The sequence below is a fragment of the Oncorhynchus masou genome, chromosome 9 (assembly GCF_036934945.1).
Source record: "Oncorhynchus masou masou isolate Uvic2021 chromosome 9, UVic_Omas_1.1, whole genome shotgun sequence".
NCBI classification, from domain to species: domain Eukaryota; kingdom Metazoa; phylum Chordata; class Actinopteri; order Salmoniformes; family Salmonidae; genus Oncorhynchus; species Oncorhynchus masou.
The window spans coordinates 68,834,726-68,854,178 of NC_088220.1; the positions used below are offsets into that span (position 1 = coordinate 68,834,726).

The 19,453-nt window shown below is 45.1% G+C and overlaps 1 protein-coding gene across 7 annotated transcripts in view; it reads right to left on the minus strand.

Moving 5' to 3' along the window:
• LOC135546552 (galactosylgalactosylxylosylprotein 3-beta-glucuronosyltransferase 1) overlaps positions 1–19,453 on the minus strand; it is a 113,290-nt gene that overhangs the window by 37,907 nt on the left and 55,930 nt on the right. For all 7 annotated transcript variants that reach the window (XM_064975079.1, XM_064975081.1, XM_064975073.1 and 4 more), the window contains exon 2: positions 3,650–3,888. The gene's annotated coding sequence lies outside the window, so the exon portion shown is untranslated. The remainder of the gene's footprint in view (positions 1–3,649; positions 3,889–19,453) is intronic.

The window sequence follows — 19,453 nt, forward strand, 5'->3', positions numbered from 1 at the left end:
AGTATGTACAGTATTTGTGATAAGGGGATATTATGTAATATTGTAGACCTTAGAAGCAGCATTAGAAATGAGTGGCCCTCCAAAATCCATCTCCAGCACATTGCAGCAACCCAGCATCTTATTCCAACAACCAGCTACCAACATACAATATGAGTGGTGAGGAATTACTATGCTAGCCAGCTGTATTCTTGTCATTGTGGAGGTAATACACTTTGAGTTATATCACAATACTCAATTAGTTTGTTTTCCTTCTCTACAAACATTATTATGTATTTAACAGGATTGACCCCTACATGCTTTGGTCAGAGTGGGACAGGAGCAGAGATAGCAGGGTTCGAGGGTCTGCAGGTCTGCAGGGCAGATGTTGTATTTCTGCTGTTAATAAATAAGCAGGGTTGCTGAAGGGTTGCAGACTGGGCTGCCAGGAAGTTGCAGCCCTCTCTTTTCTACTCTCTTTCTCTCTGTATCTGCTCTAAAACAGTGGGGGCGGATGTGTCTCTGTGGTCCTCTGCAAAGCTGGAAAGGACATCCTCTCAGTTTGATTCAGCTCAACCCGGTCTCCCGGGGCTCTAGGACTCAGTGTGTGTGTGTGACAGCTCTCTCTCTCTCTCTTCATTTGAATCTGTCTGGAGCAGGAAGGATTCTTTCAACGTCTCATTTCACTGGGCCCACAGATTGGAAGAGCTAAACTAGCCCTCACAGCAGTCAATCACGGTCTGTAAATCTGACGAGAGACCACCAGATTGGTTGGTCTGAACCGGCTATTCCCAAACTGGGGTACGCAATGCCGTCGGTGGAACGCCAAAACAGTCCATTTAGATTTTCCTGAGTAGCCTCCTTTCACTGCCCCCAAATAATGAAACCATCTAGTCTTCAGCAAAATAACAACACAATGTCAAATACAGGTAGCCTAGTCAAATAATTAACATTCAATCACATTAACCATTACTCTCTCACGGGAATTCCACTAACGGTCCGAATGAAGCCAAACGTAGCTGATGCTCATTCCGTTTGCTTGAAAATGGATGAATGGTTAAAAAAAGTAAGGCCCGCGTCCATAGAGACACATACCAGCTCTACTGGTAGTACTGCTATTACCAGCACAAGCACCTGTCGACAGCACAAGTTGTTCTACTTCCACGAGCACATCCAATGCTAACATCAGTAATTCTACATTTGTTGCTATCCCAGCTAGCATGGACACTGACATCTGATTCAGCCGAAGAGCTACTGCCCCCTTACCCGGGAAAGCACCGAACAACAGACAGGGACGTTGGACCATCAAAGAGGTGCAAATATGATGAGAACTACATTGATTGGGAGTTCACTTAAATTGAGAGTAGTGCCTTTCTTCAGCCACAGTGCGTTATATGTGTAAAAGTACTATCTCACACAGTACTAAACTCTTGCGCAGACATTTAGAAACAAAACATGCCAATTAGAAAAATCAGCCACAGGTGTTTTTTGAACGAGAATTAAGATGACTTTTGAGTAGTAAGACATGTATAAAATCAACAGTTACCATTAACAAGAAGGGGCTCGAAGCGTCTTATATAGTGAGCTACCGAGTGGCTAAGACAGGCAAGACCCATACTATTGTGGAAGACTTCATTCTTCCTGCTGCTGTGGGTATGGCTGGGACAATGCTGGGGGAAAAGGCCAAAAAATACTATACAGACAATACCTTCATCAAACAACACAGTGACAATGTCATGGCAGGAGATGTTTTGAAACAATTACTGCTTTGCATACAAGCCAGTGAATTATATGTGTTACATCTGGATGAGTCAACAGACGTGCCGGGCCTGGCACAGCTCCTGGTATATGTCCGTTATGTTTATGGGGGCTAATTTAAGGAAGACGTCCTCTTCTGCAAACCAGGACAACAGGAGAATATATTTTTAAAGTACTGGGCAGCTTTGTGACATCAAATGGACTTTGGTCGTCAAGATGTGTTGGTATCTGTACTGATGGCACAAAAGTCATGACAGGGAGACAGTGGAATGGAAGCAGTTGCTCCCGACGCCACTTGGGTATACTGCAGCATCCACCGAGAGGCTCTTGCTGCCAAGGGAATGCCTGACAGCTTGAAAGACGTTTTGGACACAACAGTGAAAGTCGTTAATTTTGTTAAAGCAAGGCCCCTGTTCTCTTGTGTATTTTCTGCATTATGCAATGATATGGGCAGCGACTATGTAACGCTTTTACAACATATGTGCATTGGTTATCAAGGGGCAAGGTATTGACATCTTTTTTTATTGAGAGACGAGCTTAAAGTTTTTTTGTCTTACCGCTTGCATGATGATGAGTTTCTCACATGACTGGCCTATCTGGGTGATGTTTTTTCTCACCTGAACGATCTGAATCTAGTAGGACAGAGACTCTCCGCAACTATATTCAATGTGCGGGACAGAATTGAGGTTATGATTAAGAACTTGGAGCTCTTCTCTGTCTGCATTAACAAGGACAACATACAGATCTTTCCATCAGTGTGATTTTTTGTGTGCAAATGAACTCAAGCTTAAGAACAATGTTAAATGTCATATTGGGAAGCACTTGAGTGAGCTGGGTGCGCAATTACGCACTGGGAACAATACATCCAATATTCCTTTGTACCTTTTGTTTCTAACAATTAAGATCTCACCTAACAGGAGTAGTAGTTGTCTCCTTGGGTTCTGTAGTAAAATGATTTTATGTATGTTTTGTAGACAGCGTGCTGACCAGACTTATTTCAGCATTGTTTATTTGTATCTGGCAAGGCAGGGGGGAGAATGAGGAATGCATTCATCTGGCCCAAGGCTTTTAAGTCGAGAAGCACAATATTTCCCTCCGTACCCAGGAGACGACAGGCAGCACCCACAGGCATTTTCCATCCGCCAGCTTACTCACTCCTCTCCACCTCCTTCCACCTCTGAAGTTTATTTCTCCTGATTTTCCATGACATTCACCAACATCTTCCTTCCAGACCTCCTTCTCCTCTCAAGACAATGTCTACCTCTTCAACTCGGAGGTATCTGGCTCTAATAATATCAGGGCCGGGGGCTCACAGATGGTTGAAATAAGTGGATCTGTCAGATCATTTCGCCCCCTGTCGTTTTCCTAATCCCTCCATCCCCACATCTCCCTGTGAAAATGGAATAGTGCACAGAGAGGAGGAGGTGCGGAGGTAGCCCTGTTTGAACCTACATCTTCCCACTTATCACGTCCCCGATATAGACGTGATTGTCATAACTTTTACATTAAGCGGAGAATGCTGATAAATAATTCAGCAGTGCATTTGTTCATCTGCTATGAAACAAAACAGAGGGCAAGACGACACAGGGCAGCATGAGCCTGACTGTTTCTGCTCGGTGTGTGGATACAAAAATGGTAGTTTACGGAGGGATAAGAAACTGCACACCTATTAGCAGGCCTCTGGCCCCATAATGGCTGCCTCCTGATATACAACTCATTCCATTGCATTTTTTTCTCGGAAACTCAGTGTTGAATTAAATAGTTGTGGTCTGTTTTGGCTAGAGACAGTGCATTCCCTACGTACAGTACTTTTGCTCCTTTGGAAAATTACCAATGTGTGTGTGACTAGAATGGCAGCTTTACCACTGGTGAGAAATTAAGATTTATGTCAACAAAGAGCAATAAAGATACTCACAATCAACAGTGTTCTGCCCATCTGCAGCTAGCAAGGATCTCGCCAGTATTTTGTTCTAATGTGGTCTGTAACCCTGGCCTCTTAGTCCTCACACATCCCTTAATTGGACAAACTTGGAGAGCGGTGGGGATGGGCGCTGTGGCTGGTGACGAATTGAAGTGGAACTTTAGCTGTGTAGCATAGCAGGGCGGCTGGTGGCATCCAGACCATGTGCACTGTCACGTCGTGAGGGTAGGCTCCTACAGAAACAAGAAGGGAGAGCAGGGAGTATTAGAATGGCCCTTCTCATTGTTAAACAATGGGTTTCATTGAAGGACTGGGATGGGATGATGGCGCTTCAGTTGGCAGGGGTAGGGAACGACATAGCTGCCATTGGGTGGATGTTTTCCTCAGAGTTGTAGCCCTGATGATGTAGAGATACATTTTAGTTCACAGGCAGGAAATGAGGAGAATTTAAATAGTTTGTTATGTGGGTGTGGCAAGAGAACAGCGCACATGTATAGTTATTCAGGACACAAGTGGATATTGGCTTTGACATTTTGTTCTAATTCTAAGTGGAAGTGCTGTTTATCAACCAACTTCCATTAATTTATTATTGGATAAATCATTTATTTGTTTGTTTCTCCAAGGACACGACAACAGAATCAAGTTTACAGGACAAACCCACAGAAAAAGCCAAGCCGTCCAAACATAAATCTGACAAGTTATTCAGACTTATCTATAAATAGCACTTTCCTCTGAGTGTCCCCTCTGGGGAGCGACATTTGAACATGTCCATTTCTAAAAAACATGACAAACACGCCAGCTGCTCTTCTGGCCGATTCTCTGCAATTTCTTCACACGCAAAGGATGCTACCCATCCCTTTTCATTATTAGTGAGAGCTGGTCTGTATTTTACGCCATCCACAATATTATACCTGCTGTGTTTGTCCGATGGCAGTCACTGCCACAGAGGAAGGCTGAATGATGCCGTATATGAAAAATAAGGGTGGCTGAAACCAACACAATTAAAGCTTACTGACAAGAAAAACAACAGAGGCTGTGTAATGACATGCTGTTGTTATCATCCCTATCTGAATCCAATAAGAGGGAGATTACTTATATTAACCCAAATCATCTCAACCATGACCAAAATAGGATTTGTTTTTATCCAGCTAGCTAATTCCAAACCACGTAGCTTGACTCAAGGTCCTCCAATGGCAGGAGAACAACATACACTGTTACTACTCATTGACGTACACTATTTCTCATTCAAATTCTGATACTCATAAATACAACGTTGCTAACACAGCACTCAGCACTCAGTGAAGATGGTCATCTTTGTGCCTTTCCTAAGCTTTCAAAACTTGGTGAACAGTGACAACCTGTTGGTGGTACTTCCACTATGGTCCTCTTCATCTCGGCTGACCACCTTTTTTTGTCCCTCCAGTGTCTCTGACACCACTGTAAATAGGCTAACAGAGCCTGCTCGTGAAGGGGATGAAGAAGACTGACACCCATGGTGACCCCTGAACTTTTTGTATATAAACCTAATTCCAAACATTGATGATATCAGACTACTAAGGGAAGCACAGCCACAGGCTGCCCATTGACACAAGCCTACCAGATTAGCTAAATTACTTCTATGCTCGCTTTGAGGCAAGTAACACTGAAACATGCATGAGAGCATCAACTGTTCCGGATGACTGTGGGATCACGCTGTCCGTAGCTGATTGAGTAAGACCTTTAAAAAGGTCAACATTCACAAGGCCGCAGGGCCAGATGGATTACCAGGACGTGTACTCCGAGCATGCGCTGACTAACTAACAAATGTCTTCACTGACATTTTCAACCTGTCTCTGTCTGAGTCTGCAATACTAACATGTTTCAAGCAGACCACCCTAGTCCCTGTGCCCAAGAACACTAAGGTAACCTGCCTAAATGACTACTGACCCGTAACACGCACGTCTGCAGCCATGAAGTGTTTTAAAAGGCTGTTTATGGCTCACATCAACACCATTATTCCAGAAACCCTAGACCCACTCCAATTTGCATACCGCCACAACAGATCCACAGCTCAGTGTTCAACACCGTAGTGTCCTCAAAGCTAATCACTAAGTTAAGGACCCTAGGACTAAACACCTACCTCTGCAACTGGATCCTGGACTTCCTGACGGGCCACCCACAGGTGTTAAGGGTAGGTAATAACACATCCGCCACTCTGATCCTCAACACGGGGGCTTCTCAGGGCTGCATGCTCAGTCCCCTCCTGTTCACTTATGACTGCATGGCCAGGCACGACTCCAACACCATCATTAAGTTTGCTGATGACACAACAGTGCCTGATCACTGACAATGATGAGACAGCCTTTAGGGAGGAGGTCAGAGACCTGGCCATGTGGTGCGAGGACAACAACGTAAACAAGACAAAGGAGATGATTGTGGACTACAGGAAAAGGAGGACCAAGCATGCCCCCATTCTCATTGACCAAGCTGTAGTGGAGCAGGTTTAGAGCTTCAAGTTCCTTGGTGTTCACATCACCAACAAACTACCATGGTCCAAACACACCAAGACAGTCGTGAAGAGGGCACGACAAAGCCTATTCCCCATCAGGAGACTGAAAAGATTTGGCATTGGTCCTCAGATCCTCATAACGTTTGACAGCTGCTCCATCAAGAGCGTCCTGACTGATTGCATGGTATAGCAACTGCTCGGCCTCCAACAGCAAGGTACTACAGAGGGTAGTGCGTACGGCCCAGTACATCACTGTGGCCAAGCGTCTTGCCATCCAGGACCTCTATACCAGGTAGTGTCAGAGGAAGACCCTAAGAATTGTCAAAGACTCCAGCCACCCTAGTCATAGACTGTTCTTTCTGCTACCGCACGGCAAGCGGTACCAAATCTATGCGCCAAATCTATGTCCAAAAGACTTAACAGATTCTACCCCCAAGTTATAAGACTCCTGAACAGCTTATCAAATGGCTACCCAGACTATTTGCATTGCCACCCCCCTTCCCCTCTTTTACGCTGCTGCTAATCTCTGTTTATTATCTATGCATAGTCACTTTAACTCTACCTACATGTACATATTACCTCAATTACCTCGACTAACCTGTGCCCTCGCACATTGACTCTGTACCGTTACCCCTTATATATAGCCTCGCTATTGTTATTTTACTGCTGCTCTTTAATTATTTGTTATATTGAATGTTTTACTTATCTAGTTTTTACTAAACACATGTTTTTCTTCGAGCTGCATTGTTGGTTAAGGGCTTGTAAGTAAGCATTTCACTGTTGTATTTGGCGCTTTAGACAAATAATTTGATTGGATCAGTGGTCAACTCAGATGACAGAAAATTAATGAGACTCAATAGCCCTATATGATACAAGAACATTCTAAATAGGTTTCTTCTGCAAGATCATTGTGATTCACACGGATCTGTGAGCTTGTTTTTGTAATTTTGGAGAAAATCCATGACTTCAAACATTGTCTGGAAGTGTAGCTGGTATTAGCCCATGGGGTCTACTCCATTTTAATTCAGACTCTACCTGATGTGGATGCAGGGAGCGGTCTAGAGGACAAAGCGTTCTGGCCCTGGGAAAAATGAACACCAACTGCGCAGAACTCTAGGACGGAAGACTGTGTGATCCTGCACACAGGTCTATCTCAAATAGTCACTTCCTCTCACAATCACCATGGTAACCACTTTTAACCTTTGATGGGCATGGTCTCTGGAGGTTTGTGGACGATTTCCTCAGCCCCTGTCTTCAGAAAGTGCACACAGATAATCCTGCCCTTCTCAAAGCTGCTCATGCGGATCGAACCTCGCTCTGTATGGAACAGTCACACAAGCCTTGTAAGGCATACGGACACACTTAATATCATCGGCTTTCATAGGAGAGAGCCTATGGACCAGATTGCATATTGTAGGAGTTTATTCAGCAAGTAACAAAATGTGACGGTGAAGAATAAGAAAGGCTGACGTCTATTGAATCTCTGATGCAGGGGTAAAGTGATGTTTGATAATGATAGGGGTGGCCCATGCTGAAGACATCTGTCATTCAAGGGAATTTTAGTGGGTTTGTAATGAAAGATAATTCATTGCGCCTTTGAGCACCATCTCTATTATTAATTCAGGCATGCCAATGCTGAGTAAATGCTTCTTTACTCTCTCATAAGTGGTCGATATTAATAATGCACAAAGGGCCAAGTTCAGCATCAGTCTTTGAAAAGTTCTTGCATTGGCAAAATGTAAAGGTTTCATTAGAATATTAGCCACCTCATCTCTTTCTCCTCTCCGCTGCCCGAAAGGGAAAGCCGGCGCAGTCTGGATCTGACAGCTCTTCTGATGGAATGATCTCAACTATCAGTGGTAATTGGAGGTGCTGTGGGGTTGGGTTTCTGTGGTAAGGCGGCAGGTAGTGGCTTGATCGATCCCTAGGATGGCTGAGGGTAGGCACCAGGCAGCTTGTCTTCCACCGTTTCTATCTGACAGCTCTCTGTGGAGGTTAGGAGAGAGGCAGCAACATTGCTGTCCTCTCACACACTGGACAATCACCCAAGTTGAGGGTTGCCTCTGCTCAGAGCCTAAGCTACACACGGACCCATCCAATTAAATTAAATCATAATTAACCATTTAGTTGGATGGAAGCAGTTTCTAATTATCTCATTTAAGGATGCTTTTAATTGTTACTTGTACATTATAGGACGTAAATCACATTAGCGCCTCACTTGAAATGCCTATGGTTTATAACTAATGTCATAATTCTGATGGCATTTTAGGAAGGTTTAGTGTATGAAGCAAGATTGTTTGTACACCGTATTCTGCTCTACATGACAGTTTAAAGAGTGATCACGCTGTGTTTCCTGTCTTCATTAAGGCTGTGATAAACAGCCTCCTGTTTGTTCCTTGCCTTGTTAATGATTTACTGAAGAAAATAAGAAATCTGTGGTGAGCTCCCCGACCAGGCCAGCCGTGGTTGCCATGGTGACATGTTAACTCTCCCCGTCATCTTTACGCTGTCATTGGGAATGCTTCTCAGCCAGAGGTTTAACCACAACAACCATTTACCCTCTAACTGATTGTCTTCACCATCACCGGACCCCCCATGTTTACTTATGGCAGATAGGAAAGGCAGAGGCCAACAGGACTGTTTTCATGGGTGGAAATCCAAAAGGACAATGCCTCTAATCTCTGAGGAGTCTCTTTCCCTGGCACCTCATGAAATGCCATTTGGTTTTGAGATGTCCAGTGATTGCTTACAGGCAGAGATACTCTCACTTTATACACTCTGGATAATTGGAACAGTGAGGATCTGATTGAGGGCAGACCCATTCAGAGGACGAGCACATTCATCATTTATGGCCACTATATAAAAGAAAAACAATGTACTACCCATGTCTAGTTTCCCTACCATGCCTTGGGCTGTGTTACTCATATACCGCACATTACAGCATCTGTATAGAATACAAAATCATATCATGGAGAATTCTGAATTGGAGAAACGACGAGGTGAATACTAAAAGTCCAATGCATGCCTCTCATGCACATTCATGTTGATGCCCATATTCATACTCAAAGGACAGTGGAAGCAACTTGGTTTGTCTGATGATATTTCCTCCACTCTATCAGCACTTGTCAGTGTTGTTAGGTCCAGACCTAAGACCATTAATATGTGAAAATAAATCAATTTATCTGCCGCTCACCATGCCAGAATCTTCTAAAACTCCTGGATTAGAGAGAGGCTGCTATTAAACATCCCCGGCTGTGGGTACAGCGATAGCAGGGAGAGAGGTAGGCAGGGAGGGAGAGAGGCAGGCAGGGAGGGAGAGAGGCAGGCAGGGAGGGGGAGAGGCAAGCAGGGAGAGAGGTAGGCAAGCAGCGAGGCAGGCAGGGAGGGAGAGAGGCAGGCAGGAAGGGGGAGAGGCAGGCAGGGAGAGAGGTAGGCAAGCAGCGAGGCAGGCAGGGAGGGAGAGAGGCAGGCAGGGAGGGAGAGAGGCAGGCAGGGAGGGAGAGAGGCAGGCAGGGAGGGAGAGAGGCAGGCGGGAAGGGAGAGAGGCAGGCAGGAAGGGAGAGAGGCAGGCAGGAAAGGAGAGAGGCAGGCAGGAAGGGAGAGAGGCAGGCAGGGAGGGAGAGAGGCAGGCAGGGAGGGAGAGAGGCAGGCAGGAAGGTAGAGAGGTAGGGAGGGAGGGAGAGAGGCAGGCAGGAAGAGAGAGAGGTAGGCAGGGAGGGAGAGAGGCAGGGAGGGAGAGAGGCAGGCAGGAAGTGAGAGAGATAGGCAGGGAGGGAGAGAGGCAGGCAGGGAGGGAGAGAGGCAGGCAGGAAGGGAGAGAGGCAGGGAGGGAGAGAGGCAGGCAGGGAGGGAGAGAGGTAGGCAGGAAGGGAGAGAGGCAGGCAGGGAGGGAGAGAGGCAGGCAGGAAGGGAGAGAGGCAGGGAGGGAGAGAGGCAGGCAGGGAGGGAGAGAGGCAGGCAGGGAGGGAGAGAGGCAGGCAGGGAGGGAGAGAGGCAGGCAGGAAGGAAGAGAGGCAGGCAGGGAGGGAGAGAGGCAGGCAGGAAGGGAGAGAAGTAGGCAGGCAGGAAGGGAGAGAGGTAGGCAGGGAGGGAGAGAGGCAGGCAGGAAGGCATGCAGGGAGAGCTTGGTATTAGCTTCACCAAACCCGGTCCCTTCAGGAGGTTGGCAAGTAGTCAGGCCATGGCTCTAACCACCCCCCCTTCCCTGCTCTCCTCTCTCACCCAGTCCTCCTCAGAGTGGGCTCAGGTTGTGCCAAAGACAGAGGACAGGAGAAGGTTGTGGCATTACAGCAATTTCCTCTCACTACACACGCGTACGCACACACACACACACACCGCTTCCCTTCCTCGTCTCCTCTTCTGTAAAAAGATTTGCCGATCTGCGCATAGAAATCCAAGCCCAAGGCAGAACAATAGATCGGTACAGGAATAACACAGCCTGAAGGTGGTGTGTAAATTAGACAGGATCCTACTGCAGACCCTCCCTAGGGTGTAAATAAATACTGGCCCCTGGATGTACTGGAAACAGTGCTCACTTTAGGAAGAAGGTGCACTACTCTTGAACATTATATAAAATGAATACATTGACAGTAACGCCAACAAAATATCTGCTAAACACATAGATTGCAACAGCCTCAAGTATGCGGCACAATGACCATTCAGCCTTTCAACCTTCTGCGTGGCAGATTTGATTTCTCTATAAAAACCGTCGTCAATGTTTTCAGTGCCATTAAAGTAATAGCCCTCTCAAACCCAAAGTGAAGTAAAGCAAAGTGGTTCCTCAGGATGCCTGACTCCAGGGAGGAAGGTATTGTCATTGCCTTTACAGTAGTAGACTAGCAGTGCACTGCAGAGCCAGAGCCTGACCTTTCAGTCGATCCCTTTCATCTGCTACAGCTGTCAATCAAACTCTCAGGTTCATTCGGTAGCTGCAGGGGGTTCAATTAATCCTGGCAAAATGGGAGAGGGGTTCATTTTCACCCTTGGAGAGTAGGTTACAGCTATTCTGGTTACTTGGCTATTTTCCCTCTGCATGTTTGTCCCAAGGCGCAATGCAGCCAGAATAGCAAGAGCCTTCAGCCTTCCCTGCCAGTCGGGAATGTTTATGAGGGTACCATTATTGGCTTCAATAATAGACCTTTGGGAACAAGGGGAAATGGCATTGTGAAATATGTATCACTTTATCATCCCTAATTAGTCCTTCACAGCACAGCATTCAATTATCATTTGAGATAGCAGTTCTCTCCTGAACAATGTTTTACAATGTGTGGAGAGAGTTTGTGGTCGACAGAACATAACTTACTGTCATGCAAAATGCATGGCCATTGGCCAAAATCACATTCAGTTTGAAGCAACTGAAGACAAGTTATGTCTCTGTCTGATGTGGATTATGACTTGGGTTGTCTTAAAGTACACTTTTAGCTATATTATTCAAAACTTCATATCAGCCAATCCCACCCACAATGATCAACACCTCCACATCACTCCCTGACAATCTGAATATGTCAAGGGAGAGCTGTTTTAACTCTGTTCTTCTCCCTTTAGAATCATTACAGCCCTTATTCAATTGGATGTTTGATTTTCTTCAAGGAGCTCCTTTTTAATGTTTTATAATATTTATATAATCACACTTGTAAATTATTTCCTGATGATTTCTCTCACGTGCATAATGTGGTTTGTATGTACTGTACAGTCTAGCTAGCACATTACATTACGCCAGTGAACACATCCCACAACAATGTGATCTTTAATCACGTATCATATTACATGTTTCCTTCCACAGCTGTGAACCAACGGCAATCTGGGCACGTCTGCGGCTCCAGACACAGTCAACCACAACAATGAGAAAATCCCTTTTACATGCTCCAGCAATTGAATTCAATGTGAGTTGAAATTATATGCTGCCTCCCCGGAGGTACCCCACTGGACGCCTTAAAAGGTAATATACCTTCTGCCACAGAGTGCAATCACACGGTTCACACCCTGACTCTGGATAATAAGATGGGCTTGGGGAAATAAGAGAAGCTGCACTTGCCGTAAAACAGAGGCTTAAGTAATCTCCCTGAGATGAGACACATTAAAAAGAACACTGTGCGTCCTTGTTGGATCAGTGGTCTAGCATACCGTGAACATCCTGCCAGTGTTGGGATAAAGACGTGGTTAGCGGTTACCTCTCGGCAGTAGTTGACAAGCTGTGCTGCTTAAAAAATATTACTAAAAAAGACTCCTACACCAGCTTTAAATATAACAGAGATGCTTTATGTAAGGATGAGTAACTTGAAAGCTACTAACATCAGGGTATTTCAGGATATAGTTATACTCTTCTCTCAGACTCATGTTAAAAACAACATCCATTTGATTTACACAGCGTCTTCTTTTGGGATGGGGAGACTTGAGTGTGCTGTGTGAGTGGACATAATGCACTTTTCTCACTGCTCAGCTCTCCCCTGACAGGTCCAATCAGGTCGGAGATGAATGACAAGGCATTCACCCCTGTTTGTCTGTATGTCTGTCATCAGCAGTGTTGACTGAGAGCCTTCTACAAATTGTTCAGTCAGTGCTGTTCTGGTAGACACAGTACTTCACGTTCTCCTGGGGATCTGACGACTACTTGGTCCCTGTCATCCCCCACAGGCTACTAGTCTGCCGGCCTGGAACAGTACTGACTTGGCATGACTATAGATTCCATAGGAACTAAAGTCACGCCGGTAGTCGTCCACACACTTAATCTTGATTTGATAGAGTTGATACACAGGAACAACAAATAACAAATTAATCGACTGAGGAAATTCTAAAATTCACTTTCTGGTGGGGGGATAAATATTCAGCAGATAGCTGAATCGACAGAGAGTCTATGGACTGAACTTGTGGTTGATATCTGATCGTTTACATCACCCTGATTCCTTTAGGACCTTGTCCTCCCTGTGTCCCTCAGGCTCTATTTCTCCCATGTCTGTCTCTTCTGTTTATCTCTTGGAGCCTCTCAGCAGAAGTCAATCTATCCTAATCAGGCTCCTGCCTCGTCTCCTGTCCACCCTTCCAGGCACTTCTTATAGCATTAACATGGGTGTTACTGTCAGGGCCTGGGACTGAGCACTCATGCCATGGACACCCAGGCTCAAAGTGTTCAGGCCCAGTAGAGAAGCTCTCTTTTGGGCTCCAAATGATTATTCCTGTGCCAGCTCCCTGGAGAGCCTGGGGAAATGAATCTGTGTCTGTTTCTTGTTGCCTCTCTCTTTCCACGTTACAGCACAGCACTGATGTTTTAGTTTAGCTGTTCATGAGAAGCCTCCCTCTGACAAGACTAGCAGGTTGAGCTTTTCTGCCTTTGAGCAGACCCACAGTCTAATTGTCATCAGTTTGAGAGAAAGAGACCCTAATGAAGGAGAGACGTGCCCACGTAGCAGATCACATTACTGACACACTGAGGGAGAATGGTGGCTAATTGCCGAATGGAGGAAAAATGCCATTGCCGAGAAAGTTCCGATTTTTTTAATGAAGCAATGGACTACAGATGTTGCAAAGAGTATAATGTTACAATCATTTGGTGGGTGCTTATATTTGTCCTGTTTCATTAAAATTTCCCAACGCCCTCTGAGACAGGTCACGGTCAATTAGCGTTAAGTGCCTTGCTTAATGGTACGTCAATGGATTTTTTCACCTTCTCGGCTTGAGGATTCAAACTAGCGACCTTTACATTACTGGCCAAATGCTATAACTGCTAGGCTACCTGCCGCCCAATGCCTAGCCTACTGAACATTGATGTGGGACCACAAGATGATTATCTGACTGACCTAGCTAAACTGCACAAAATGTCACAGGAATAAATATGTGAAATGTACTGTACATGTTCACCTGTTTGTGTATTTAATAGTATATAGAGAGTGCAGGTCATTCACACTGTTTATACATATTGGGAGTGGCCCCTATTTGAAGGCTGACCTGTCACAGGGAGACGGCATGTTCACTGGAGCTCCCTGATCACACTCAACCATGTGTTGCATTCGCTCAATGCAAAAAAATAGGGACTTCCTGGAATGAGTGATGGGATGTCAGTAGATATGTGGGCTAGCACTCTCCACACGCTGTTAGAGAATGGATGCCCTTCCCGCCACTGGCGCACATTGACAGGAGGACACGGCTGCCTCCAGCGCTCTTGTTTATCAGCTCACCTAGGGATTGCAGCACACACACACACATGTACACACACACACACACACACTCCTCACCATTGTGTGCACCACCAGCCTCCCTATGCTCAGAACAGTCAATATTGTGTGCAGGGTTTCCTTCACCTCTGTATTTTTCTACAGATAAGCAGTGCACACCTCCTAATGTGTCACCGCAACACCTCCCTGCAAGACACACTCATGCCTGCCAAGCTCCCAACCTCAAGGGTAGCGAGAGGTGCGGGAACATCGCCATACAAGGCAGAGATCATGTGCTGTACTGTATCTCTCTGCTGTTTTCAAACATGCTTGTCTGCTTGATTTAGAATGTGTTCGTCTGCTTGATTTAAAATGTATTTGTCTGCTTGATTTAGAATGTGTTTTTCTGTTTGATATAGAATGTATTTGTCTGCTTGATTTACAATGTGTTTGTCTGCTTCATGTAGAATGTGTTAAAAAAAATCAAAATATATTATGAATATTTAAAACATACAATATACTTGCAGTGAAGCTGCTCAACAACTACACCACAGTAGTCATCGAACAGACTCACATCTAGAGCGACACACAGAAGCAACCAGCATCAACGCCCTGTTCAAGGGCACGTAGACAGATCTCCCACAAGATATCAAACGGGGAGCCGAACCAGTGATCTATCAGCCATCGGCCCAAGCTCCCAACCGCCAGGCCACCAGCACTACAAGAAACACCATAATATTAATCAAATTAAATTCTCTGGTACAGCCAATAACGTTTGGTTATTTGAAAAACTAAATCATCTTCAAAATATTGTGTATGTTTTCAAACACTTGTTTTTCACAAAGGCTATTTGCAGGACAATAGACACAATGTGGTCCCAAAAACACCTCTCTGACATAGGGTCCAGCATATCTCTTCCTGATGTCATTGAATGTCTCTGTTTAAGTAGTATTTTAGTATTTTGCTACTTTGTGCGAGTCAATTAATCAGCATTTTGTGCATGGGGTGCATTTTCTTAAAAAAGCCTATCAATGTGTAGGCATACTGTGTCATAAAATCAATAATTGTGTACTAAAAACATGAATGTGTTTTTGCAGAGCATACAACCATGCCGACAACCATCCGTGCAGATCAGTGGACAAAGGGCTGGAGAACGGGCCACACCCCAAAAAATGGATGGTTCCACAGAATACCAACTGGGATGGATCCCGAGGCAAATGTGCCTTCTTCATCATCTTTATGCTTTTGTTAATAAAATAATGATACAAATACTCTCACCAGCTTTGATCTATTCCTGGGCCTGCAGGACGCACATTTCTTTGTTTGTCAGACTAATCTTCGAAACTACAGAACGCTACAAACCTGATGGTTAATGTTCTGAAAATATATATATATATTGGTCGTATTGGTCATGGCTCCTGAGTGGCGCAGCGGTTTAAGGCACTGCATCTCAGTGCAAGAGGCATCACTACAGGCCCTGGTTTGAATCCAAGCTGTAACACATCCGGCAGTGATTGGGAGTCCCATAGGGCGACGCACAATTGACCCGACGTCATCTGGGTTTTGCCTGGGATTTGTTCTTAAACACTTCTTATGGATCAGTGTCTCATCAATGGGACAGTTGTTGGTCAATATGCATAATGTGATTAAACAAAAAAGAATCTGTACATATAAGTGTCTTATATGGGCAGATAGCTTAAATTATTGTTAATCTAACTGCATTATCCAATTTACAGTAGCTATTACATCGAAAAAATACCATGCTATTGTTTGAGGAGAGTGCACAACAACAAAACACTTTTTGTACTGACTTGCCTGAAAAATGGCGCCGGAGGAGATGGCCGCCGTTTTACGGTCTCCAAACCAATTGTGCTATTATGTGTTTTTTTTTGCGATATTTGTAAATGATTTTGTACATAATGTTTCTGCAACCATATTTTACGGCAGAAAATAGCTTCTACATATCAGGACAGAGATCACTCACCTCAGATTAGATGAATATTTTTTCAACAACAACAGCAGCAAGCAGGACTCACACAATATTCTCCAAACTCCCCACAGGGCAGACATCCCAATTATTCGCAAAAGGAAGCGACGCAGAGGAAGTATAGCCGGATGCCTCGTCCAGACCCGCAGAAGGCAACTAGGAAAGCTGCCGTTACCGTCAATATTACGCGCCAACATGCAATCATTGGACAATAAACTAGATGAGGTACGATCACGAATATCCTACCAACGGGACATCAAAAACTGTAATATCCTATGTTTCACGGAATCGTGGCTGAATGATGACATGGATATCCAGCTAGTGGGATACACGCTGCACCGGCAAAATAGAACAGCACACTGCGGTAAGACCAGGGGGGGAGGGGCAGTCTGTGCATATCTGTAAACAACAGTTGGTGCACGGAATCTAAGGAGTCTCTAGATTTTGCTCGCCTGAAATAGAGTATATTGTGATACATTTCAGGCCAGGCCACACTACTTGCTCAGCTATACTTTTTGTGGCTGTTTATTTACCACCACAATCAGATGCGGGCACTAAGACCGCACTCAGTCAACTGTACAAGGAAATAAACAAACAGGAAACCATTCACCCAGAGCGGCGCTCCTACTGGCCGGGGACTTTAATGCAGGGAAACTTAAATCAGTTCTACCAAATCTCTATCAACATGTTAAATGTGCAACCAGAGGGAAAACAATTCTAGATGTACTCCACACACAGAGACATGTGCATTGAGGACGTCGTCCCACGCAGTGACTGTACGTACTTACCCCAACCAGAAGCCATGGATTACAGTCAACATTCGCACTGACCTAAAGGGTAGAGCTGCCGCTTTCAGGGTGCGGGACTTTAACCCGGAAGATTACAAGAAATCCCGCTATGACCTGTGACGAACCATCATACAGGCAAAGCGTCAATACAGGGCTAAGATTGAATCATACGACACTGGCTCCGATACTTGTCGGATGTGGCAGGGCTTGCAAACTATTACAGACTACAACGGGATGCACAGCTGCGAGCTGCCCAGTGACACGAGCCTACCAGACGAGCTAAATCACTTCTATGCTCGCTTCGAGGCAAGCAACACTGAGGCATGCATGAGAGCATCAGCTGTTCCGGATGACTGTGTGATCACGCTCTCCATAGCCGACGTAAGTAAGATGTTTAACAGGTCGACATACACAAGGCTGCGGGGCCAGACGGATTACCAGGACGTGTGCTCCGGGCATGTGCTGACCAACTGGCAGATGTCTTCACTGACATTTTCAACATGTCCCTGACTGAGTCTGTAATACCAACATGCTTCAAGCAGACCACCAGAGTCCCTGTGCCCAAGAACACAAAGGCAACCTGCCTAAATGACTACAGACCCGTAGCACTCACATCTGTAGCCATGAAGTGCTTTGAAAGGCTGATAATGGCTCACATCAACACCATTACCCCAGAAACCCTAGACCCACACCAATTTGCATACCACCCAAACAGATCCACAGATGATGCAATCTCTATTGCACTCCACACTGCCCTTTCCCACCTGGACAAAAGGAACACCCATATGAGAATGCTATTCATTGACTACAGCTCAGCGTTCAACACCATAGTACCCTCAAAGCTCATCACTAAGCTAAGGAACCTGGGACTAAACACCTCCCTCTGCAACTGGATACTGAACTTCCTGACAGGTCACCCCCAGGTGGTGAGGGTAGGTAGCAACACATCTTCCACACTGATCCTCAACACTGTAGCTCCCCAGGGGTGTGTGCATGTTCCCTCCTGTACTCCCTGTTTACCCACGACTGCATGGCCAGGAACGAGTCCAACACCATCATTAAGTTTGCAGATGACACAACAGTGGTAGGCCTGATCACCGACAACGACGAGACAGCCTATAGGGAGGAGGTCAGATACCTGACCGGGTGGTTCCAGAATAACAACCTATCCCTCAACGTAACCAAGACTCAGGAAAAGGAGCACCGAGCACGTCCCCATTCTCATCGACGGGGCTGTGGTGGAGTAGGTTGAGAGCTTCAAATTCCTTGGTGTCCATATCAACAACAAACTAGAATGGTCCAAACACACCAAGACAGTTGTGAAGAGGGCACGACAAAGCCTATTTCCCCTCAGGAAACAAAAAAGATTTTTGCATGGGTCCTGAGATCCTCACAAGGTTCTACAGATGGCTAACTGGGCTATATGCATTGTGTCCCACCTCCCGCCAACCCCTCCATTGATGCTACTGCTACTCTCTGTTCATCATGTATGCATAGTCACTTTAATTATGTACACCTTAATATGACATTCCTGGGAGTGTGTAAACTTGTATTTGCTATATTTGTGTGTTTTCTATAGTTATGCTCTTGAAAATTTATCAATTTACCAATTTGGCCACTTGGAGGCCACTTGGAGGCCACTTGGAGGCCACTTGGAGGCCACTTGGAGGCCACTTGGAGGCCACTTGGGTACATTTGGGCAAATCATGAAGGACACCTAGGTGACTTCATACTAAATTTCTTGAAGCTTGCTCATTCTTGAAGTTTACAGTAAAACTTTGCCCTCTTGTGGACACCATCTAAATGACCTCCAGCATCCTAGCTGAATGTTTGTCTTTTCTCTTGCATTTCAATGATGATCGTACAAAAAAATGGTTGTCTTTTTCTTTGTATTTTCTTTTACCAGGTCTAATGTGTAATATTTTCCTACATTCGTTTCCTTTCAAATGGTATAAATAATATGCATATCCTTGCTTCAATGCCTGAGCTAAAGGCAGTTAGATTAGGTGAAAAAAGGGGCTGATCTTTACTGACTTGCCTAGTTAAATAATGGTTAAATTATTATACATGTTACAATTTTGTAATGTGTTTTGTTTGATAAATTGTTTTGTAAACATTCATTCACATTGGTGGTTCGTCTAAATAAACAATGAATTATTTAAATCAATATTGTCAATATTTTTATTATTAAAATATTGTTATATAATGGAGAGAGGATGTACAGGGTCGATTGCCACACCCCCTTAAGCCATTTAGGCACGGCCGCATAGCGCACCCCCTTTCCCCAATACGCACGGCCACATGGCACACCCCCTTTCCCCATTTGGCACGGCTGCATGGCTCACCCCCAATATCACGGTGTGTATGGGCCTATTTATATAATGAATA